Here is a 5,755-nt window from a genome sequence, read left to right as displayed (position 1 = left end):
AAGCCAGCTTTCAACTCGCTGCGTTCCTCGGGCACTGAGAATGTAACAGTGTTCTAAGCCAGGCTCTACCCAGAATACCACTCCACTGCAGCTGGAGACACCCTCCAGGTCTGCTTATTCCACTTGCGTCTCACAAGCCTCTGACAAACGGCTGTGGTTCAGATGTTGGAAACTCTTTCTGCAGGCAGTGTGCAACTGTGACGGACTGAGGGTGAGCTCAACTCTCCGAAGTAAGTTGCTTTTGGACAAGGCGTTCAGCTAGCTTCTCTCGTATGGCACGTAGGATGTGGCACCTGGCTCACACAGGGAATACTAGGAAATCGCTGGATTGAGCTTGGATGCACTAGTCTTGTGGGCCGCGACTTTCCACTTACCTCTCACAACACTTCAGGCACGCATCGGGGCTAGGCCTGTTAGGATCGCGGTGTACGTGCAGGCAGGGTGTGGGACGGACAGTCCATAAGCTCAACTCTCGAAGTGTGTATCCTTTGTAGGCAGATGTCTGCTGGACACTTTGATGGGAGCTAGGACCGGGCTACGCTCTCATTGAACAAGGACGTTTGCAATGTCTGTATTGAGATCAGATACACTTGAGGAGAATCCTGTCACTTCCACATGCTCTTCACACAACCGCTTCCGGCAACTAACATAAGGATGCTGGGACCTACCTCTACGGGCAGTCAGGATGCGGGAGGGTCCTGCCCTGAACTCAGCTCTCACAAAGAAGCAAGCCTACAAGCCAGCATTCAACTAGCTGCGTTCCTCGGGCACTGAGAACGTAAAACTGTTCTAAGCCAGGCTCTAACGAGAATACCACTCCACTGCAGCTGGAGACACCCTCCAGGTCTGCTTATTCCACTTGAGTCTCACAATCCTCTGACAAACGCCTGTGGTTCAGATGTTGGAAACTCTTTCTGCAGGCAGTGTGCAACTGTTAGGGACTGAGGGTGAGCTCAACTCTCCGAAGTAAGTTGCTTTTGGACAAGGCGTTCAGCTAGCTTCTCTTGTATGGCACGTAGGATGTAGCACCTGGCTCACACAGGGAATACTAGGAAATCGCTGGATTGAGCTTGGATGCACTAGTCTTGTGGGCCGCGACTTTCCACTTACCTCTCACAACACTTCAGGCACGCATCGGGGCTAGGACTGTTAGGATCGCGGTGTACCTGCAAGCAGGATGTGGGAGGGACAGTCCATAAGCTCAACTCTCGGAAGTGTGTATGCTTTGCAGGCAGATGTCTGCTAGACACTTTGATGGGAGCTAGGACCGAGCTACGCTCTCAGGGAACAAGGACGTTTGCAATGTCTGTATTGAGATCAGATACACTTGAGGAGAATCCTGTCACTTCCACAGGCTCTTCACACAACCGCTTCCAGCAACTAACATAAGGATGCTGGGACCTCCATCTACGGGCAGTCAGGACGCGGGAGGGTCCTGCCCTGAACTCAGCTCGCACAAGAAAGCACGCCTACAAGCCAGCTTTCAACTAGCTGCGTTCCTCGGGCACTGAGAACGTAACAGTGTTCTAACCCAGGCGCTACCCAGAATACCACTCCACTGCAGCTGGAGACACCCTCCAGGTCTGCTTATTCCACTTGCGTCTCACAAGCCTCTGACAAACGGCTGTGGTTCAGATGTTGGAAACTCTTTCTGCAGGCAGTGTGCAACTGTGACGGACTGAGGGTGAGCTCAACTCTCCGAAGTAAGTTGCTTTTGGACAAGGCGTTCAGCTAGCTTCTCTCGTATGGCACGTAGGATGTAGCACGTGGCTCACACAGGGAATACTAGGAAATCGCTGGATTGAGCTTGGATGCACTAGTCTTGTGGGCCGCGACTTTCCACTTACCTCTCACAACACTTCAGGCACGCGTCGGGGCTAGGTCTGTTAGGAGCGCGGTGTACGTGCAGGCAGGATGTGGGAGGGACAGTCCATAAGCTCAACTCTCGGAAGAGTGTATGGTTTGCAGGCACATGTCTGCTAGACACATTGATGGGAGCTAGGACCGAGCTACGCTCTCAGTGAACAAGGACGTTTGCAATCTCTGTATTGAGATCAGATACACTTGAGGAGAATCCTGTCACTTCCACATGCTCTTCACACAACCGCTTCCAGCAACTAACATAAGGATGCTGGGACCTACATCTACGGGCAGTCAGGATGCGGGAGGGTCCTGCCCTGAACTCAGCTCTCACAAGGAAGCAAGCCTACAAGCCAGCTTTCAGCTAGCTGCGTTCCTCGGGCACTGAGAACGTAACAGTGTTCTAAGCCAGGAGCTACCCAGAATACCACTCCACTGCAGCTGGAGACACCCTCCAGGTCTGCTTATTCCACTTGCGTCTCACAAGCCTCTGACAAACGCCTGTGGTTCAGATGTTGGAAACTCTTTTGCAGGCAGTGTGCAACTGTGAGGGACTGAGGGTGAGCTGAACTCTCCGCAGTAAGTTGCTTTTGGACAAGGCGTTCAGCTAGCTTCTCTTGTATGGCACATACGATGTAGCACCTGGCTCACCAGGGAATACTAGGAAATATCGCTGGATTGAGCTTGGATGCACTAGTCTTGTGGGCCGCGACTTTCCACTTACCTCTCACAACACTTCAGGCACGCATCGGGGCTAGGCCTGATAGCGCGGTGTACGTGCAGGCAGGATGCGGGAGGGACAGTCCATAAGCTCAACTCTGGGAAGTGTGCATGCTTTGCAGGCAGATGTCTGCTAGACACTTTGATGGGAGCTAGGACCGAGCTACACTCTCATTGAACAAGGACGTTTGCAATGTCTGAATTGAGATCAGATACACTTGAGGGAATCCTGTCACCTCCACATGCTCCTCACACAACTTCTTCTGGCGCCTAACATAAGGATGCTGGGACCTACGTCTACGGGCAATCAGGATGCGGGAGGGTCCTGCCCTGAACTCAGCTCTCAAAAGGAAGCACGCCTACAAGCCACCTTTCAACTAGCTGCGTTCCTCGGGCACTGAGAACGTAACAGTGTTCTAAGCCAGGCTCTACCCAGAATACCACTCCACTGCAGCTGGAGACACCCTCCAGGTCTCCTTATTCCACTTGCGTCTCACAAGCCAATGACAAACGGCTGTGGTTCAGATGTTGGAAACTCTTTCTGCAGGCAGTGTGCAACTGTGAGGGACTGAGTGTGAGCTCAACTCTCCGAAGTAAGTTGCTTTTGGACAAGGCGTTCAGCTAGCTTCTCTTGTATGGCACGTAGGATGTAGCACCTGGCTCACACAGGGAATTCTAGGAAATATCGCTGGATTGAGCTTGGATGCACTAGTCTTGTGGGCCGCGACTTTCCACTTACCTCTCACAACACTTCAGGCACGCGTCGGGGATAGGCCTGTTAGGAGCGCGGTGTACGTGCAGGCAGCATGTGGGAGGGACAGTCCATAAACTCAACTCTCGGAAGTGTGGATGCTTTGTAGGCAGATGTCTGCTAGACACTTTGATGGGAGCTAGGACCGAGCTACACTCTCATTGAACAAGGACGTTTGCAATGTCTGAATTGAGATCAGATACACTTGAGGAGAATCCTGTCACCTCCACATGCTCTTCACACAACCTCTTCTGGCGCCTAACATAAGGATGCTGGGACCTACGTCTACGGGCAATCAGGATGCGGGAGGGTCCTGCCCTGAACTCAGCTCTCAAAAGGAAGCACGCCTACAAGCCACCTTTCAACTAGCTGCGTTCCTCGGGCACTGAGAACGTAACAGTGTTCTAAGCCAGGAGCTACACAGAATACCACTCTACTGCAGCTGGAGACACCCTCCAGGTCTGCTTATTCCACTTGCGTCTCACAAGCCTCTGACAAACGGCTGTGGTTCAGATGTTGGAAACTCTTTCTGCAGGCAGTGTGCAACTGTGACGGACTGAGGGTGAGCTCAACTCTCCGAAGTAAGTTGCTTTGGACAAGGCGTTCAGCTAGCTTCTCTCGTATGGCACTTAGGATGTAGCATCTGGCTCACACAGGGAATACTAGGAAATCGCTGGATTGAGCTTGGATGCACTAGTCTTGTGGGCCGCGACTTTCCACTTACCTCTCACAACACTTCAGGCACGCATCGGGGCTAGGCCTGTTAGGAGCGCGGTGTACGTGCAGGCAGGATGTGGGAGGGACAGTCCATAAGCTCAACTCTCGGAAGTGTGCATGCTTTGCAGGCAGATGTCTGCTAGACACTTTGATGGGAGCTAGGACCGAGCTACACTCTCATTGAACAAGGACGTTTGCAATGTCTGAATTGAGATCAGATACACTTGAGGGAATCCTGTCACCTCCACATGCTCTTAACACAACTTCTTCTGGCGCCTAACATAAGGATGCTGGGACCTACGTCTACGGGCAATCAGGATGCGGGAGGGTCCTGCCCTGAACTCAGCTCTCAAAAGGAATCACGCCTACAAGCCACCTTTCAACTAGCTGCGTTCCTCGGGCACTGAGAACGTAACAGTGTTCTAATCCAGGAGCTACCCAGAATACCACTCTACTGCAGCTGGAGACACCCTCCAGGTCTGCTTATTCCACTTGCGTCTCACAAGCCTCTGACAAACGGCTGTGGTTCAGATGTTGGAAACTCTTTCTGCAGGCAGTGTGCAACTGTGACGGACTGAGGGTGAGCTCAACTCTCCGAAGTAAGTTGCTTTGGACAAGGCGTTCAGCTAGCTTCTCTCGTATGGCACTTAGGATGTAGCATCTGGCTCACACAGGGAATACTAGGAAATCGCTGGATTGAGCTTGGATGCACTAGTCTTGTGGGCCGCGACTTTCCACTTACCTCTCACAACACTTCAGGCACGCATCGGGGCTAGGCCTGTTAGGATCGCGGTGTACCTGCAAGCAGGATGTGGGAGGGACAGTCCATAAGCTCAACTCTCGGAAGTGTGTATGCTTTGCAGGCAGATGTCTGCTAGACACTTTGATGGGAGCTAGGACCGAGCTACGCTCTCAGTGAACAAGGACGTTTGCAATGTCTGTATTGAGATCAGATACACTTGAGGAGAATCCTGTCACTTCCACATGCTCTTCACACAACCGCTTCCAGCAACTAACATAAGGATGCTGGGACCTACCTCTACGGGCAGTCAGGATGCGGGAGGGTCTTGCCCTGAACTCAGCTCGCACAAGGAAGTACGCCTACAAGCCAGCTTTCAACTCGCTGCGTTCCTCGGGCACTGAGAACGTAACAGTGTTCTAAGCCAGGAGCTACCCAGAATACCACTCCACTGCAGCTGGAGACACCCTCCAGGTCTGCTTATTCCACTTGCGTCTCACAAGCCTCTGACAAACGGCTGTGGTTCAGATGTTGGAAACTCTTTCTGCAGGCAGTGTGCAACTGTGAGGGACTGAGGGTGAGCTCAACTCTCCGAAGTAAGTTGCTTTTGGACAAGGCGTTCAGCTAGCTTCTCTCGTATGGCACGTAGGATGTAGCACCTGGCTCACACAGGGAATACTAGGAAATCGCTGGATTGAGCTTGGATGCACTAGTCTTGTGGGCCGCGACTTTCCACTTACCTCTCACAACACTTCAGGCACGCATCGGGGCTAGGTCTGTTAGGAGCGCGGTGTACGTGCAGGCAGGATGTGGGAGGGACAGTCCATAAGCTCAACTCTCGGAAGAGTGTATGGTTTGCAGGCACATGTCTGCTAGACACTTTGATGGGAGCTAGGACCGAGCTACGCTCTCAGTGAACAAGGACGTTTGCAATCTCTGTATTGAGATCAGATACACTTGAGGAGAAT

The sequence above is a fragment of the Vulpes vulpes genome, chromosome 5 (assembly GCF_048418805.1).
Source record: "Vulpes vulpes isolate BD-2025 chromosome 5, VulVul3, whole genome shotgun sequence".
In the NCBI taxonomy this organism is placed as follows: Eukaryota; Metazoa; Chordata; class Mammalia; order Carnivora; family Canidae; genus Vulpes; species Vulpes vulpes.
Note: the sequence above shows the minus strand (reverse complement) of the source record.